At 49.3% G+C, this 19,692-nt stretch overlaps 1 protein-coding gene across 2 annotated transcripts in view; it reads right to left on the bottom strand.

Moving 5' to 3' along the window:
* Positions 1 to 18,057, bottom strand: part of SLC6A1 (solute carrier family 6 member 1) — a 42,451-nt gene extending 24,394 nt beyond the window's left edge. The window contains exon 1 of one of the 2 annotated variants that reach the window (XM_066351010.1): positions 17,884 to 18,057. The gene's annotated coding sequence lies outside the window, so the exon portion shown is untranslated. Of the gene's footprint in view, positions 1 to 16,733; positions 16,828 to 17,883 lie in introns of those variants that run through there. The other variant, XM_066351011.1, reaches the window with a different exon arrangement.
* Positions 18,058 to 19,692: the final 1,635 nt, after the last annotated feature.

The following is a 19,692-nucleotide window of genomic DNA, read 5'->3' on the forward strand; positions in this document are numbered from 1 at the left end:
AATTGTTTCAAGCATTTTGTGTTCCGAACTATGTATTCTCTGGTCACCAGAGTTTGAATCAGTGAACTAACAGGGGCCAGCAGAAAGAGTTAATTCTGTAAATACTTACTGAGGGCCTATTGTGTACATGGCGCTGAGTTAGAACTCAGGTTGCAACAATTAATAAGGTAAGGTCCCTGACCCTGACAAGGTCATGGCCTAGAAGGAGAAATATCTCTGCCTATAGCTAATCGTAATCATAAGTACTGCAAGTGTATGAATAAGACACTGTAGGCCTAGAAGGCATGAGTTAATTCAACCAGAGAAGGTATCCCAGCTGAGGGAACATTTGATCTGGGTTTTAAAGGTTGAATAGGTGTTTATCAGGTTCAGAAAGAAGGGAGAGCATCTGAAACGGAGAAAAATACATGAATGAAAGTAGGGAGGTTTGAAGCTTGGAAGGTCAGTTTGTGAAGGGTCTTGAAAGCCAGACTAATTAGGAACCAATTGCAGGAATGGGACAGGGGTGATAATGTGATCAGATTACTATTATGGAAGAAGACTCATTTGGGGGTGGGGGTGGCTCTGGGAAGGAGTTAAAGAAAGAGAGTTAAGGCAGGAGTGTTGAAAATGTTCCCATGAAGCCCCATGCTTCCTTGATGTGCTCTCTGTGACAGGGTCCAAAAGTCATTGATAAAAATGGGCCAAACCAAACAGAAAGAATACTTCTAGTAGTCCCTGAATGAGGAGATGCCCTGTACGAAAAACAAATGTGGAGTTTGGAAGCTCAAATGGGTCAAAATTGGCCCTTGGGCCTGTCTTATTTGGCCTGAACAACCCCTCCCCCCGCAGTTTGAATTAGGAGCCAGAAATTTGACTCTCTGGGTTACAGCATTTCAAACAGAGGAACAGCAAGTGCAAAGGCCCCAAGGCAGAAATTAGCTTGGCTTGTTTGAGAGAGCATGGAGGCCAAGGTGGTTGCAGTCCAGTGCAGCAGGGAACAGAGCCAGTCAGAGGCAGGAGGATCACACAAGGTCTGACACTACACGGGGGTTCAGATTTTATTCTACATGGGACTGGAACAACTGGAGGTTTAAGCAGTGGGGCGATCTGACTGTTGTTTGTTAGTCTCACTCTGGCTGCCCAGATGAGACTGTGGGGCAAATGTGGAAGCACAGAAGCTCATTAAGGGGCTGAGTCCAGGCAAGAGATGTTGGTGACTTGAATGGCGGCAGCTAGGGCGGAGATGGTAAGGAATGGCACTGGGGATCTATTTTGGAGGTGGGGCCTGCGGCCTTGCTGGTGGATTAGCTGTCAGCAGCCCAGCCCTGGGCCAGATGGCAGGCTGGGGGGTGGGGAGCATGTGGCAGTCACTTGGACAATCCGCCTCTGTCCCACTGCATCACAGGGACAGAAGGCTGTGTGGGATGGGAACTTAGGCAGAGGCCAAAGAGCCAAGGCCAGAGTCTCAGGGCTGCTATTGTCCAGGGCCAGCACTGGGCCCAGAAACTACTTGGTTTGTGAGGTGCCATGCAGAGCCGGGGAGGCAGGAGAGCAGTGGACTGGGAGTAGGGCCACTACTCCTTCCCATGACAACTGTGTGCATTCCTGCTTTGTTTTGCTTCTGTTCTGTTCTGTAATTACAGAAATTACAGAGGTTTGCTTCAGACTGCAATCACTCTACTTGCCTTTATTTCTTTCTGAAACTGTGGTTCAGGGAAAAAAAATTAATATTGGGTTTGGCTTCATTCCAAGAGGAAACATAATGCAGTTTATTCTCCACTTTAGGGGAAAATGCTAGGCTCAATCAATTGGACAAGTCTTTACTAAGCATCTGTTGTGCACCCAGACCCATGCCAGCTCCTATCAAGGGAGAAGAGCCAGCATTTATCGAGCACCTATTGTGTGCCAGGCATTTCACAGGTGCTATAACATCCTCTCCTCAGTCCAGTTCTGTCAGCTGAACGTAAATTCACACAGCTGACAGATAAGGAAACTGAGTCTTGCCAGCCTGAGGCTATTGCAAAGGAGTCTCAAATCGCTTAGTGATTTAGTGCCTTGCTACTCAAAGTGTGGTTCTCTGAGGGTAGTATTGGCACCACCAAGGAGCCTGTTAAAAATGCAGAATCGTGGGCCCCCCTCCAGACCATGGAATCAGAAGCTGCATTTTAACCAGGCCCTTCTGATTCAAGTGCACATGGCAGCTGCAGAAGCTGCAGGACAGGGATGACCCCGATTCTTTCACGGAGCTTAATTCCGAGGCTGAATATTGAGCTTGTTTGCATCTCAGTTTCCTCATCTGTAAACATGAACTTCACAGGATTGTTGTGAAACTCTGAAGCGAGATGATGCATGGAAAAAGGCCGGGGAAAGCAGAGGGCCTGGCACACAGGAAGTGCTCAATAAAGAGCAGCTTAGAGTGTCATTCAAAGAGATGAATGGCCACGGAAGTGCTTTGTAATTTAGAAAACGTTGTAGGAATGTGAGGACCAATTAATGGCTGATGATCAGGTGCAGAAAGTTAGAGGAGTGTTGGAATTGTGCAGGTGGATGGCAGGTGCTGTGGCAGCCCTTGTAATGCATTGCCCCTGAGGTCAGGGAAAGCTCTCTGGGGAAGGGGCTCTGATGAAGAGGCAGCTGGACAGGGTTTCAAGGCCTCATGGTTTAGGCCTCAGAGGCTTGAACCCAGTTTAGGGACAAGGAGTCTGTATTTGCCAGGGTACAAGCTACAAGCAAAACGAACAGCGGCAGGTCTGTGTGGTAGGCTCTCATTCCTGGATGCTCAGCCAGCAGGGAATGGGACCAGGAACCATGCAGGCCCCTTTCCAGTCCACGCCACACCACCTGGTCTACACTAGCAGTCCACAGATAAAGCAAAAGGCCCAGAGAGGGCTGGTGGCTGGCCCAAGGTCACACAGCACACAAGTGTATGATCCTTACAGACCTTTACAACCCTAACTCTTGGCTTGTCGCACACTTTTAAGAGATGAAGGAAACCAGCTCTGCATCTTGGCATGAACCCCTCAGCTGCCTTAACCTACCTGAGAGGTAATATGCAGACCAGGATGCATTTCTCAATAGCACTTATTGAATGCCTAATCTTCACAACATCCCAGTGTGATTTTCAAGTAAGTTATTTTCTCTAGTGTTATTTCTCTAGTTATTTCTCATCAGGAAATGAGGCCAACAGTAATCACTCACAATGACTGGATTTGTATTTTCTGGCACTGTGCCCAGCCAAGTGCTAAAGATAGCAAAGCTAAAATGATTATTAGTCCCATTTTGCAGATGATGATACTGAGGCTCAGAGAAGTCAAATGAGCTGCCCAAGGTCACAAAGGATTTCACCCTAGCCCTCTGAATCACAGTCCGGTGGTATCTGTTCATCCAGCAGGTGCCCCCCAGATACTGGCCTCTGTGAAGTTCTTTGCAGCCTTTAGATGTGGCCCTATGACCTACCCGAGCCTGTCTGCTGGATTCCAGACGAGACGGACTTCACTGCATGGAAGTGAGTCCCCTGGTCTCACAGCCCTATGACAGCCGAGAAAATGGAGGCTCCCAACCTTCCCCTCTGCTTGCAGCCTCTGAGAGCCTGGAAGTCTGGTTTTCTGGGTGTCTCCAAAACCAGAATGTAGAAGAAGGGTAAAGGACATCCCAACCCAATAACCAGAGTGAAAAAAATATCAGCTTTATAACTGCTGAAAACTCAACAGAGCCATCCAAAGGTGAGATGAACTCTAGGAGTCATGGTTCTCTTTCTCCTGTGGTTGCATACGAAACAAAAACAAAAACTAAAAATATCCCCAACTTTTCATTAACAAAGGGAAAGAAAAGGAGAGCTCAGAGTATAGGAAGGAGGTGAGCTGGGCACTAACATGCCAGGGCCTCTAAATGTTTTATGTATATTAATTTGCTATTATCACCCCTCCCTATTTTATTGATGGATAAACTGAGGCACAGAAAGGTAAACTGACTTGTTCAAGGTCTCCCAGTTAGGAACCAGGAGGGTTAGACTTGAACCCAGGCAGCCAGGCTCCTGTGCCCATGCTATTAACCACTCTATTCTGTTGTCTCATCTGAGGTGCTGTGGCACCCCCAGCCCACCTTTGGTGAGTCTGAGAGCAGCCCATTTCCAGCAGGCAACTCCCTCTAAGACAAATCCCCACAAGGATAAGGTCTGCTGCTCTTTTTAAGCCCAAGAAAGCTGCTGGCATGAGAACTTCTGAGCTCTGGCTCCAGGCAAGACCCATGGTTGTATTGAGCAAACCCTGCAGGTATCCCAGGAGCCAAAGACAGGTCACATGGGATCCCAGCTGAACAGCTCTCACCAGGCCCTGGGGCTGGGGGCTCTAATTAGTCTCTCCCAGGAGGCAGTAGAGGCACCAGCTGTGCTCCAACTGCAAATACTGCTTGTTTTTGCAGTAGCCAGGTGGCTCAGCCTTAGCACCTGTCTAAAGAGGAGATCCTTTCCAGAGGAGGAAACACAGTTAGTTTGAGACTGTAGTCCACAGACCCCGTTTGAATCCTGGATCTGTACTTGACTAGCTGTGTAATCCTGAGCCAGTCCCTTTCACTCTCTGTGCCTGTTCTGTTCCATGTTCAAGAAGAGTTGGACTCTGAATTCTAGTGCAGTTTGACTTTCATCCTCATTCCCATCTCATCCTGCTTGTCTCGCTCACACAATCAGTGGTTTGCAAACATCTGTTCTGGCCCTTAATTGTCTGCAAAGCCTGACTGAGCACTGCTTTGTCACAGAAATTTTCAAACCAATCCAATCCCTATCAACTGTGCACCTCCAGGGACTCAGGTCCCATGCTGGGTGCAGGGGAATAAAGATACAGTCAGAGTCTGAGGCTCGCTGCCACTGAGCTCTCAGGACCGCTGGGATATGGCCATGGAACCACATCCACATGATAAGTTCTTCTGCAGCCCCAAGAAGGAGGGATGGCACCCTGCCAAGCAGACCTGGGTTTCAGCGAGCAACCGGGAGAGGACAGCACTTGGGTTGGTGGGAAGGGAACAGAAGTGAAGACATTCTTTTATAATCACAGCTACTGAAGCAGGACTAGAATCCTCAACTGGTTCTGATTCATTCCAGATAGAGCGACCAGAGCAAAATGCATAATATATTTTGAGATGGTGAGGTACCTGGATTGGTTGGTGAGAATTTGGGGTGATTTAAGGATCCTGGCTGGGGAGATGGTCAGTAGCAGTAAAAGGCTATGAATGCAGGGAAAGGGCAGAGGATTGTTGTATCCTGTAACAGAATAATGATCATTCAGGTTGTTTATTAAGTTGTTAGTATGTTTAGTGCATTCGTGGATGATAACATTTAACTTTCACAAAACTCCATTGCTCAGATGTGGAAAATAAGCCTCAAGAAGTAAAGCAATTTGCCCAGGGTCCCAGGTCCAGGAGGCAGCAATTTGATTCCAAAGCCCATGCTTCTAACATCCCCTCCCCATTGTGGGCATTGGGGGAATTTAGGGGCTACTGGAGACTTTTAGGTGGGGAGCTGTCATTGCATGGTGATTTGGTAAGATCCTGGCGGCTGTGTGAGCGAGTGGGAGGGTGGTGAGAGGACAGTGCCTGAGCTGGGACCGTGGTAGGGGCGATGGGGAAGGCCTGGTCACTCTACACAACTTGGCTTCTGTCCTAATTCTTCTGTCCTATCTCCCCACCTACAGGACAATAACAAACAGGACCTGGGTTGTCAACTGCCTCTGCTTCCCCTCTAGCACAGCTCAAACAGTGATATATACAAACGTGCTCTCCTGAGTCCCACAGTCTGTGACAGGGGACATTGTTATTACAAGACCTCAAGAAATGTGTTTTGGAGCAGGTGGCACCAGTCCCCAAAGCAGTGCTGTGACGGCCAGTGTTTAACAAAGAGCTCTCATGAAAGCATGAGAGAGGCTCGATTTGGGGCAGCTGCTGATTTCTGCGGTGTGAATGCTCCCACCACAGCTCTTCTGGGGACCACCACAAGGTCAAGGACTGTGAAGAGATGCGCACACGCTGCAAGTGGGCTCTTGCTCGCTTCCTGTAGGGAAAGCTCCAGGCATCACCTCCTGGGCTGGCATCAGAGCAGATGCTGCAGCTCCTGTTGGTGCTGCTGGAGGGAGGGGTGTAGAGCCCCTAATGAATGCTTTGGAGTAGGAGACAAGAATGCAGGAAGGTGGAAAGGTAGGAAGGTGAGGTGGAGAGGAAAAGGAGAGTGAAGAAAATGGTGAGAGAGGGGAGATAAGAAGAGACCAGCTGAGTGACAGGGGAAAGGGCACAGGAGGAACACAGATACTCAGTGATCTCACTGAACCTTCGGGAGAACCCAAGGAGGGAGGGAGCCTGCATTTTAGCAATAAGAAACCTGTGGTTGGAGGAGCACAAGGTCACGAGTGGTTGAGGAGCTGAAGGGCCTCCCTGCTGAATTCCTTTAGTTGGTCCTAACTGGATTTTTGGTGGGTGAGCCCATCAGTTTCAGTCTTCCAAGGAGGGCCCGAGGCACTGATAGAGAATGTACCGGAGCCAGGCACAATGGGAACCCCCAGTGGAATAGGTCAAGGCTCCCAGCCTCCAGGCCCTCGCAGTCCTGTTCCAGCTTGCTTCTTTCTTCCCATCTTCCTCTGGCTGGTGTGTGGAATTCTCAAGCATTTCCATTCCAGGGGATGCCTCTGAAAAGGCCCCTGTTTCAACAGGCCTTAATTCAGATCAGAAAATAAAAGTGGTATGATGACTACCTGGCATTCTTTGATATCACTCTCTGCCTTTTGTAAGAAAAGCAGGGGGTTAAATAACCATTTCCTCCTGCTCAAGATACAACTGAAAGGCTCTGAAGGGCACTGGGATAAAAGCCTTTAAGATCTCAGTTTTGGGAAAATAACACTGCAGGGACTGGCTGAACTAAATGACAACCTGTAATAAATCACACACAGACACACAGCCCAAATGGAGCGCTGACTTTGTGTCATAGAATGGCACTTCAATGACAGTGGTTTTGGGCATCTCCACGGTTCCTTGTCAAATGTCCACACCATTTCCACCTCCCAACAACTCTGCAGGCTTTATCAGCCCTTCTAAAGATGAACACACTGAAGCCCCAAAGATAAACTGTCTGGATCAATGGTAGTCAACCTGGTCCCTACCGCCCACTAGTGGGCATTCCAGCCTTCATGGTGGGTGGTAGTGGAGCAACCAAAGTATAAATAAAAAGATAGATTTAACTGTAGTAAGTTGTTTTATAAAGATTTATTCTGCCAAACTTAGCGAAAATCCGACATAAAGTACCTGGTAAGTAATTATTATTATATACTTTAACTTGCTGTAACTCTGCTTTATAAATTTTATAAAGTAAAGTTACTTTCCTACTTTATAAATCACCATTACTGTGGAACCGGTGGGCGGTTAGAAAATTTTACTAATAACAGATACAAAAATGGGTGGTAGGTATAAAAAGGTTGACTACCCCTGGTCTGGATCAAGATTACACAGTCACAATAATTTGTGTTACAGTAATTGAGATCTTCTACCAGGTATCTCAAATTAGTGGCCTGCAGGCCAAATGGGTCCCACATATGTTTGGTTGAGTGGTATCATCTTAGAATTTTAAAATTTGAATTTTCATGCTTGTGAGTGTTTTCCAATTTACTACAAGTCCCACCATGACTTTCATCTTGTACATGACATCTTTACTCATTTCTTTGACCTATCTGGCTCTCAATGGCCTTTGGATTAGCAATGCTAACATACATGGTGCAATCTAGTCACTCCAAAGAGCTTTCTCTAAAGTGGCAGGAAAAGGACTAGGTTAGTGTTGCCCTAAGGGAGATGCAAAGTTGGGGGGGGGTGATGTTTATAAAAGCACATTCAGTATTATAATTTTATATTGGGAAACAACAAACCCTACTGTTATCTCAAGCTCAGATGGATTTTAAATAAGATGTCAAGAGACCTGCTTTAGGATAGTTTGTAAGAAAGTGGAGGTTGTGTATTTTCACATTAAGGTTCAGATTCCAGGGTCTCAAATATTTCCCACAAGAGAATGTTGATTTTCTTTTTAAAAGACTTGAAGGCTCATTTCAGCTAATGCTTCTGTTCTTGATTCATTCACTTAAGCTTTTAAAAAGAATCTTTATAGTATGAATCCCCCCTTCTTTGTAAAGTGACACATCCCACAAAGCAAGAATAACCTACCCATTGGGGGAAGTGGGATTTTTACTGAGCAACTTTTGTTAAGTTCCATGCACAATAAACAAATTCAAGGGGTATTCAGATATTTACTTGTCATGAGCCATGATAGGGGCAGGCAGAATAAGGCACAGGCCTGAGGGGAAGAACATGTGGTTTTGAGTCTTAGCTCAGGTGCTGTGTGGCTGAAGCCACCAACCTCTCTGTCTAAGACAAAGGTAATATCCACTGTTAGGGCTGCTGTGAGGATTAAATACAAGAATATGTAAAGTAGTTAGTACAGCACCTGCAAGATAGTAGATGCTCGATACCTGGCAGATATTATAATAAGTCACCTGATTGGCCTAGTATTATTTGTATTTGTGTTTTATAGCTGTGGGAAAAAGTCTTGAGTAGAATGTCACAAGTATCTTAACCTATAGGCAATCAATACACAGGAATGGTGGGAGCCACTGGGCAGAGCTGACCTAACCAAATTCTCGGAGCAAATTGTTCGTTAAACATGATGCCCAAATTGGACATGTGTACCTATTCTGTAATTAGCACATTCATTCAAATCCTGGTTAATGTCAACTGTCTTCATTTGTCCCTTGCCCCTCTCCTGCTTGCAAGGGCTGGAGGTGTCAGAACCTGAGGTCTCAGGCTCACTGCTTTTCACCCTGTCATCCAGCCCCAGGATGGGCAGTGGGCAAATGGCCCTGGCTCTCCGGCAACCCAGAATCGGGCTGCTACCTCCGGGGGTGAACTGACTCAGACAGGTTTGCAGGAACAAACAAAATGGTTGCTTGCCTCCAAGTAGCCAGGACCTCAGCTCTCACCATTGCTTTTGAAGCAGCCAAATGCCTGAGCCCAGCACCCTCTTTCTGCTTCCAAAATGGAATGGGGTTGTCTGCCAACTCTCATCACATCTCTGCCAGCATGCAAATGATGAATTTGGGGTTTCTCAGGGCGTTAACCCTGTACTCTCCAATCCCCGATTAGGAAAGTAAATATATTGAGCCAGCTGTGCAGGGGAGAGAGATGAGTAGAGAAATGAAGAATGTGGGTTCGCAGTGCAGAGTCATTTAGATAGCCAGCATGGAGAAAACACAATTTCCCCGAACATGGCTTACACGTAGGCTTTTAGGAACAGTACATTTGCAGGGAGGAACATCAATCATGTTTTCCAAATGCAAATATTTATGCCTATTTTTGGTGATGGGGGCCATTCATTCTGATATTCACCAGCGTGGAATGAAGAGCCTGTTATTTATCATTCTTATACTTCCTTTAGCCATTCCACTCTTCCAATCCCATAAATTAGAAGCAATACATGGTTGGGAGCAAACGGACCGTTCTCCTAGCCTATCCTCTCTGGTTAATAATAATAGTGACTGTTGATTGAGCTATGCCCAAGAGTGGGGCTTGATGCTCTATCTACCTTACCTTAGTTAGTCTCACAAAAATCCTATGAGGTAGGTCTGTTTCTATCTCCATTTTGCAGATGAGGACGCAAGCTCAGACTTGCCCAGGGTCACACAGCTAGAAAGTGGAAGGGAGGGCACTGGCTTTGGCGCCAAAGCTGAGATTTGGAGCTTCACTGCTATACTCTTCCCCCATTCCTCCTGTGCTGGAATTGTCGCTCCTGGTCCATCCGATCCTCTTAACACTCTCGTTAGCACTGTCCTTAACAGCCTTTAGAGAGATCCAGGTGCTCTGACTGCAGGGTTCAGAGCTGGCTCCCTTCTTGAGTCCTTATGCCACCAACCGCCCTGCCCCTCACAGTGTCCCCTTCCAGCCTTCCCCCGCTACCCCCTGCAATAATTTGGGGTTTAAATCCCAGCTTCACCTCTGGCCTGCTTGTGTGACATGAAGAAAGATTCACTTCACCTTTCTTCACCTCACTTTGTGCCTCCATGAAGATGTGAAGGTGATTATCCCTTTCTGCCAAGGTCATAGGAAGGCTGGAACTAGACAAAGCACATGTCCTTACACCTGCCCCTAGCCACACCAGCCCTGAGTATCCTTTACGGGGAATATCAACCCCTAGACACAGTCCCCTCCACTTTCGTGCTTGCTCCAGCAGCTCCCAAATCAGCATTCAACACACATCATTCTGCCTTGTACAACGCCATTATCTCCCGAGGACACAGGCTCCGTTGCCAAGGCAACCAGAGTCCTTCCACCAACTCTATTTAATAATTTCTCAACAGTGGAGTTGGGCTGGCTTGGGGCAGGGGAAAGAGCACTGGGCTAAGGTTTTAGAATCTCTAGGTTGTAGTACCTGTGGGCCTAGGATGTTTCTCTAGGCCTCAGTTTACCCATCTGTAACGTAGAGGTGTCTGAAATGGGTAGGTTTTGTGGCTTTCTCTGGCCTAGAAAAAAACTGAAAACTAGCTTTTGAGGTCCAGGAAGTAGGACGCAGGGGACCAGAGCCACGGTAGAGGGGCTGGAGGTCTAAGGGACATTTCAAGTCCACAAGAACAAGAAGCTGCTCTTGGTGACCACGTTTCCTCCTGCTGATTTGCCTCCAAAATGTTACTTTTCAGACATTTATGCAATCTTCGTGACCCACCATGTTCAGGGTGGGGTTGGTTAGGGGACATAGTTTTTCTTGCAGCCATCACAGCCCCACTCTACCCAATCTGCAGATGTACAAACTGAGACTCAGAAAGGGCAAAGGGGTTGTCCATGGTTACCCAGCAAGTAAAAAGTCAAGCCACCCAGAAAGGCTGGGTGGGTGGTGCCTACAGAATAGAGACAGTCCCCTTCCCTGTTCCTCTGCCCCGCTCAGCCCAGGCTGATTCTGCTCTGGCCTCCACCTGTGTGGCCGCTGGTTCTCAATTAAGGAGCCACACAATCAAAAGCAAGAGGTAAGTACCTAGCATGTGTCTTTGACTATGCTGGCCACCGAAGACCTGGAAGACACGGCACTTCTACTCTTAGGAAATTTACACGGCTTTGACTGTGAGCAGCAATTCAAAACAGAAACAAGACCTGGTTTACCTCCATAGTAGTGCCTGGCACAGAGTAGGTGCTCAAAGTTTTATTTGGTATAGTTGTTTGCCCACATCTGCTCCTGAAGGTAACTTGTCTAGCTCCTCCCAGAGACCTCTAAGAATATCTCCAAGGAACTACTGCACACTGTGCTAGGGACAAGACTGGTGTGAATGAGGCTTTGTGATTTCAGCCTGGCTCTAAGGTTGGGAGGGGGTCGTCTGCCTTGGCCCAGGACGAAGGTACCACTTCTAGGCACAGCCATTGTAGCCCAGCGAGGCTATTTAACTCCTCTGAGGTTGGCATTCTCATTTAATACCCTTGGCATAATTAACAGTGCCACATCTGCTCTGTCATTAATGGCATTCACTGCCTTTTGAGAAAGGGCTCTTATTTTCCCCAGTCATTAGTCTCGGGAGGCTATTATGGGGGAAATGGGAGAGGAAGTGGGGCGTGCAGCCTCCCTTCCCCTGCCTAGGCACCAGGAAGAGCCAGTTCTCCTGTCTAGTCTAAACCCCTTGGCTTTACGGATTGAGAATGTAAAGCCCAGAGAACAGAAGCACCCTGCCCACAGTTCTCAGCAGGCTTGGGGCCACTGGACTAGAGGCTGCTCTTCCACTTTTTTCTTAGGTCTGTAAGCCCAGGTGTTGGGATCCTGCAGACCCAGATCTGAGTCCCAGCTCTGCCACATGCCAGTGGGTGACCTTGGACAACCATACAAGCTCAATGGGCCTCAGTTTCCGTATTGAGGATCCTATACACTGCTTGTAAAGTACTCTGCTCAGTGCCTGGGTCACAGTCAGAGCTCAAAATGGGCTTGTATGTATCGAATTATTTGGGGTCACCATGCTGAACAAACATGTTAAATAGGTACATATAATACACATATACATTTAAATTCTATCTTCATAGAATTCTCTCCAGTAAGACTTCTTCCCCATCCCCAAGCCCACTTCTGTTTTTTAATCATAGGTGAGTTCTTGACCTCAAGCTCTGGAAACATCTGAGCAAAGGGGTTCAGGTGGCAGCGAGGCTGGGCCATAACATGGAGCACAGACAGAGCACAGAGAGCCAGTGGCCTCTGTTCAGTCTGCTGGGCCACTTGGAGTTAGCAGGTTTACCTTCCTCAGCCCAGGATGCTGCTGAGGAGGCTTTCCATACTTGGTGGTCAGGGCCAGACTGGCCACACACACAGGGAACGTCAGACTCTCAGGTGTCCCTCCTCTCTCCCCCAGCACCCCAGAAATAAGTTCCCAGAACTTGTGATATTTCACAATCTTTAGCATGGATAGCAGTTCAAGGACAGGGAGCAGGAGGGGGGAGGCATTGCCAGGGTGAGTGGTTTCCATTCCAGAGCCTCTCTGTTCCCTACCCTGTTGTCTGGGCACAGCTCAGCATCACACAGTCCATTCCTCCGGGTGGGTGGGGGGTCCCAAATATTCTGAGGCTCAAGTCTGAACATTTCCCCACACCATCCTGGTTATCACGGCCCTTAAATCCTTCTAGGGGCCCTTAGTGTTCATCTTCACCCAAATCCATCTAGGTAAGCACACCTGTGCCTGCCTATATGTCTGAGAGAACCATCCCTTCCTTTCCTTCCACGCCCCACCACTGCCGGGGACTCCCTGGCCAAAGGAGCACACTTCAGACCCCAAACTCTGGTTGTGACTGAGGACACGTTAGCCTCCAGCCAGAGCTCAAGTAAGATGCCTTGGCTCTTTTCTCCCGAACCCCATGGCCATGCGTCCCCACGCTGCCCTGCAATCTCCATCTGTGTGCGCTCTGTGCCCTGCCTCCTGCAGATCGGGCTTGTCTGGACACCTTCTCAAGGGCCTAGCTGGTGAATTTGGATTTGTGCTTAGTAAAGGTGATTCCCATTAGCTGGGAAACCAGAGGTTAGGGATAAGGGTGTTCAGGGCTCCCTCAGCCTCAGTTTCTTCATCCAAAAAATGAAGACAATGGTAATAATAACATTACTTTCACTTGAAGCTCCCAGGGCTATTGCATGCTTCAATGGAGAAAGCACTTAATAAAATTCACATAAATGTTAAGTGTGCATGTACTCACGTGTGTGCAAAGAGGCCTTATTTGCATCAAGGTCATTCTGATTTGAGCTTTATGAGGAAACTAACTTTAAAATGTCTATCTTTGTTTGAGAGAAGATTCTTCCCCAGGATATCAAGGAACATATTTTCTTCCCCTGAAATATCATACTTAATACAGGACCATAAGAAAGAATAGTAGCAGAGCATTTTTTTTTCTTTCTGCGAAGCATAAAATGTTGTCCTCATGTCTGGGAATATTGTCATAAGCACTAAGTTTCAGCAAACAGCAATACTGATACCAAATGTCATTGCTCACCTCCTTGTGGCTGCTGCCCTCATCCTGCACAGAACCTCCTTACCAAACAGGAAGGCCATGAAAGCAACCTGGTGTCAATGTCTTTCAGGGCATCTTTGACCTTGAACGTTCCTCTGGCCAGGGCTCAGTTATCTCAAGAGCTGGCATTTCACACTGATCTCGCAGACACTATGCAACTGACAGGTGGGCAGAGCTGCAGGTCACTGTCCAAGGCAGCACCCTTTGTGCCAGGATCCCATCTGGCTCTGGAAGTTGTGGACCCCTTTGCCAAGAGTCCAGCCCAAGAGGGCCCCTGGACCCCTAATGTGGCCCGTTCCGCCTAGCTGCACAGCCCCTGCTTTCTGAGCACCACAGCCAATCGCTCTGCAAGACCTGGCCTCCTTGTAATTTCCAATTTGTGAGAAATGTAAAAATAGAAGGCCATTCGCTGCAGGCAGCTTGCATCAAATCAGATGCCACTTTTGTGTCATGTCAGATCACGGTAAATGGAGCTGATGGCTTTGTCGGAGGTTCTCAATGGCTTCCAGTGCAGCGAGAGTGGTGACAAATTGGGGGACACATAAGAATGGGGGAGAGATGGCTGGGTGCACAATGTCAACACCAGTTTTAAATGAATTTAAAGTCTAGGTCACAAATATGTTGTAATAGCCTTGGCACCTGAGTGCGAATTCCAGTTCTACAACTTAGCGGAGGGATGCCTGGCCCTAGCTTCCCCAGTTATTAAACAGAGGCTGCTGCGCCATCAGCCACCCAGAACTGTGGAAAAGCTCCACTGACGGAAAGGGAAGGGGGAAGTGCATTCTAACAGTGCAGCTCCTTAAATGGGGAGTCGTGGTCCTAGCTAAGCTAAGTGACACTACCAGGGGCTTCTCCATTGTGGTTGAATTGGGGCTCCAGGGCCAGTTAGCAGCCCAGCAATCCTGCAGCAAGTACCCCAACCTCTCTTCTTATATGTTCCCCCCTCTGTACAGGGACAATTCTACTGTGTATCTCATAGGGTTTTGTGAAAATTAAATGCAATAATATAAGTAAAGCACATGGCATATTCCCTGGCAGTCATCAACTTGCAATAACTGTTAGTTATTATTATTATCAATGATATTATCATTGGAAAAATACTGAGTGGGTTTTTCCTTCTGTTTGTGACTGAATCCAGACCTGCGCTGAAATATCACAGCTTGCATTCACACCTACCGTCTATGCCAGCCAACCCTTATCTCCACTGTTAGCTGGCTTCCCACTCACTCCCACGTTCCCTTTCCCTGGCTCCTGAGAGCTTCAGGTGAGCTCCAATGGAACATGCTGAAAGTTCACAAAGCTTTCTGTGGCACATTTCCTAGAAAGCACTATTTTGGGGTTCACATCCGGCCTCCTACCCCTTTACTCTCCTAAGTACCCTTTTCTTTCCCTCCACCTCCCAGTGACCTTCAGAGAATGGGGGAAAGGTGACAAAAAGGATTGCCGACACTGGGCCCACTTGAGGAGCTGGAGCCAAGCAATGCCACAGGGCAGTGGACAAACATCTGATGATCTCCTTCCTGAGAGGGGGCCCTGCTGCTCTTTGCAATTGGAGTCAATTCAAGGTTGTTTTCATCATGCCAGGGGCTGTGTTCTGCCCACCATTTTTGGGGCACAAAGAAGCTGGGGTGACTGCATGGTTGCACTGAAGTGGCAGTTCTGATGCAGGCAAAGACAGTCCTGAAGCTGGGCATGCCTCAGGCCAGGTGACAGGGACAGGCTTCAGAGTCCCACTGGATCCCAAGGACAAAGGGGATGTATTTCAGGATGCAGGCAGCAGGAGATGGCAGGCAAGGCTTAACAGATAGGGGCTGACACTCTGCCAGTGATGTATATACAAGCAAGAGGGGGGATAAAGATGCATCCAAATTCCAAGTAGTTTGAAATATCTTTGTCTCCACTGACAGGAAGTGTCTTTATGTGATGGTGAGAAGCCGCGGACATTTATGCTTTATTTAATGTCGCTCTTAGCATATGCCAGAAAAGTAGAGGAGCAGCCTAAGGCAGGCCCAAGGGGCCTATCATCAAATCCTGATCATCTCCCCACCATATCAATTTATGGAGGTGAAAACCTAGGCCTAGAGACTCAGCAGTGGGGTATTGGCTAGGGAATCAGAAGAGTAGGGTTCAAATCCCCGCCCTACCTCCTTCTAGCTGTGTGACCTTGGGCAAGTCATTTCCCCTCTCTGAACTGCAGTTTCATAACCTCTGCAGTGGAGGATTAGTATTGTGCCTGCTGTACAGGGTTATTGCAGGAATTACAAGCTGGGCATGTTGGAAGTTTTTGGTACTCCATTCCTCCATTCCAGTGCTGCCAAGAACTTACCCAAGGTCATTTGGCCAGAAAAAGGAAGCACCTCAGCTCAAAGTCAACCAACTCATTCCTGGTATCATCTCAAAGGCCACCTCTTATAGCCTTCCTGGCTCAATGACCTTGGTATATATTGTAGGTAGGTCCACGCTAGTGCTGTCATCACCTTCCATCCATGCTAGCTTTATTCTAAGACACTTATTGAGTGCCTGCTGTGTGCTGGGCATAAACAAATTCATACACTTAGAGCTCCTGGTTGCCAGGCATGTGAAGTCCAGGAGCCACAGAGCTGTTGTGCTTCCTTCAGCTTTGAAGAACCTGGTTGTTTCTTTATCGTTACCCTCTGAGTTGCCTACTCCTTGGCTTCTAGAAGCACCTCCCAGCCCCATCTGGAGTTCCTAGGGACCTTACTTCTCACCATGCTTCTAGCAATGGCACAAAGAGTCACAAATTAGGTGAGATAGTTCCCGCTTCCTCTCCCAGGCAGCTGCCTCTCTCCTGTGTGGATCACCCCACTCTCCTGATGCTCTGCCAGACAAGCCAGGCTGTGTGTCCCGCTGAACTCACTGTTTGTCCTTCAAGGACTGGCCACTGAGCCAGTGCTTGGCTGAAGAGAGAGCGCTTTCTTTGTTTGCCGCCTGCCTCACAATTTATTTCTGAGGCTCAGGGGAGGCTCAGCCATTTTACCCTGGTTGCTCTGGGAAAACGTCCCTCCCACTCCTTGCTCCAAAGACAGAGACAGAGGGTGCAAGAAGCCTGTAGTCCCAGTGACCTCTGTTCTGGAATTTGGGAGTTGGGGTAGCCTTTGCAGACTCCATTATGAATACATTTTCCCCAAAGTTGCCAAAGACAAAAGCTAGGCAATACCCATTACCGTAAAACCACTCTCTCACCAAGCACCCACCTTGTATGTCACAGAAAAATGAAGGTCAGTTCCAAAGTCCACTTGTATAGCTTGACAGTCTCTGATTTGGGGGTGTCACCAAAGCTCAGAAGCCATTTCATTCAGTGCCCCCCCTCCCAGTTCTTCATGGGGGTGAGGCTGAGCTTCCTGAGAGAGAGGGGGCAAAGCTCCAGCCTCACATTAGAAAGCAACGGGGTGTAATCATCTGCCTTTTAAAAATCCAATTTTTTTCCTTGGGTTTATGTCTATTTTGAGAGGGTACTAGCTCAGAGTTTCAGTAGGGGGCTGCCAGGTCTGAATTCCTTGTCTGTAGATCAAGCCAAGCTAGAGAGCATCTGTGGGTGCCACCCGTGTGGATGTGGGGGTGCACGGAGACCTGATGGTCTTTGCCTCGGGGTCATCGCAGCAGGCAGAGTTAGTTGCCTCTTTCCCCATCCCCAGGGAGTAAATGCCAGGAAACAAGCAAGAAGGTGAGAGTGGTCCCGCAGTGGCAAGGGGACACAGTCCTCAAAACCTCAGGTGGATCCCCCTCAGCCCACATCCCTAGGAGAAAGGAGTGGGGAGAATGGCGCAAGCTTGTGCGCTCTCAGACCAAGCTGTGGTGTGCTTTTTAGGCAACATTTCTTGAGAGCTGGAGCTGCCCCGGGATAGGAAGGAGGTGTCCCATCCCCAGGTCGCCGGCCTCCTTAATCCTTGAAGAATAAATGAGGGGCATGGCTCTGTCTCCACGCAGCTGACCCTGAGACAGAAAAGTGGAGCAGCGTTCCCCAAACATTCACTCCCGGCTCCCTCACTATTCCCTGGGGAAAGGACGCGACGCTTCGACGGCTTCAGCAGCAACCAGGACCAACCTGGGGGTCCACGGGGGCCCCGCGACAAAGAACGGGCATGGCGATCCTGGCGACTCTCCCGCGAGTCCCCCTGCCCTTCGAGCCTCCCAAGGGAACAGGCAGGACGCGCGTCGACGGGCGGAGCGGCGCCCTGGCTCCTTCATGTGGCCCGAGGCGAGGCGAGGCGCTGGGGTTGTAATCTCCGGGGCCCGCCCCCCACCCCTCGTGGCCCGCGGCGGCGGCTCGGGGCGTCCAGACGTCCGGCCCCGGCCGACCCGGGCTCTGAGCCCCGCGCCCCGACGCCGTCCGTTCGATCCTACCTGCGGCCGGGAATGCGCTGCCCAAGGCAGGCGTTGCGCGTGCAGCTTGGCCACTCCGGTGACTACGAGCGCAGGACCGCTCCCGGCTCGGGCCGCGCTGCGCTCCCAGTTTCTTGGGTCCTCCGGTCCGCGCAGCTAACCCGCAACCTCGTCGTCGCTCGCTGGGTCTTTCGAGGGCGGGAGGAGGGCGGCGGAGGAGTGGGGGGCGGGGGAGCGCGGGCCGGAGGGGCGGGAAGCTCAGGCAGGGGCGTGGCCCTGGGCAGGAGCCCGCCCACCAGGGGAGGGGCTTGTCCGTACCGCCCGGCCCCCAACCCTGTCCACCTCCCCACCGCCCCCCTTCCCGGCCCGGCAGCTCGCCGACCTCCTTGCTGCCTCCGCGACGTGTCGGTGCCCTCAGCCCTAGCCCTTTACCTCATCTTCTCTCCCTTCCTTTTCCAACCCTTCTTCCCTCTTTCTCCCATTTCCGTCTTCCAATTTTCCCTTCAACATCTGTCCTACTTCTCACCCCCCCACCCCCACCCCACACACACCCCTACTCCGCCTCTCCTTTTCTTCTCTGCCTTCTCTCCCCACCTCTCCCAAACCCTCTCTTCTGCTTGGCTTCCCCTCCCTTCCTCCTCTCACTCCTTCTCCTCCAGTCTGTTGCCCTGTTCCCTACCTTGGCTTTGGGGTCCTCAGCCTGTCTTGGTCTCAGCCTCCCAGTCCTTTTCAATATGGATTTCTCTCTTGGTTTTTCTCTTTCCACCTTGCAGGTCAGCTTCTGTTGGTCTGTCCTTTTTGTTTCACTTTGTCCCCCTCGTCTCAGTAGGTTACAGGGACCTCTGTGGGTATGGGATTAGCTTCTGCCCCTTCTTCCCTCTTGTCCTCCCCAACCCTCCCCCTCAACAACTCACCTGACTGTTTGTTACAAGGGGAACACAGCTTATGGCCTGGAGCTAAAACCTCTTGGGATCAGTCTGGGTGTTTGCATGTGGCAGGGAGCAGCGGGTTAGAAGGGACTCCCTGTCTGCTGCCAGGGGTTGGTCATGGAGACACAAGTGACTCTGTGTGTGGATGGACAGATGAATAAACAGATGATGGAAAAGTGAAGCACACCCTGAAAAAACACACCCAGGGATGACAGCAGACCCCAGAGACACCCTCCTCTGGGGTGTCTCAGAAAAGCCTTCCTCCCAGCCAATCCCAGCCTCGTGCCTGAGGATGCCCTTCCCTCCCTCTTGCTAAGTTTGACCACCTCTTCCTTTCACAAATGCTCCTGGGAATGGAGCCATGACTGCATTTTTCTTTGGGTTCCCCAAGGACCCACAAAAAAGATTTCTTCTCTCCAGCCCAGATTTAACTCTTTATCTCCTCTCTCCATCCCCAGGGTTAGCATTTGCTGATTGACTTCCCATTCCCCCACCACGCACCACACTCTGGTCATCCAAGAGTTTCAAGGTCACCTTGTCTTCTCTCACTTCTTTCTCCACTCTCTCAACCACAAGCATGGAATTTTCCTTCCTTCCTTCCTCCCTCCCTCCCTCCCTCTCTCCCTCCCTCCCTCCCTCCCTTCCTTCCTTCCTTCCTTCCTTCCTTCCTTCCTTCTTTCCTTTCTTCCTTTCTTCTTTCCTTCTTTCCTTCCTCTTCTTTCTTTCTTTCTCTCTCTCTCTCTCTCTCTCTTCTCTCTCTCTCTTTCTTTCTTTAACATTTTACTTACTGATTTTACAGAGAGAGGAGGGGGATGAGAAACAGTTGTTTCATTCAAGCTGTTCATTGGTAGTTTGTCATATATGTCTTGACCGAGCAAACCCAGGGTTCAAACTGGTGAAC

Source organism: Saccopteryx leptura, chromosome 10 (assembly GCF_036850995.1).
Source record: "Saccopteryx leptura isolate mSacLep1 chromosome 10, mSacLep1_pri_phased_curated, whole genome shotgun sequence".
NCBI lineage: Eukaryota > Metazoa > Chordata > Mammalia > Chiroptera > Emballonuridae > Saccopteryx > Saccopteryx leptura.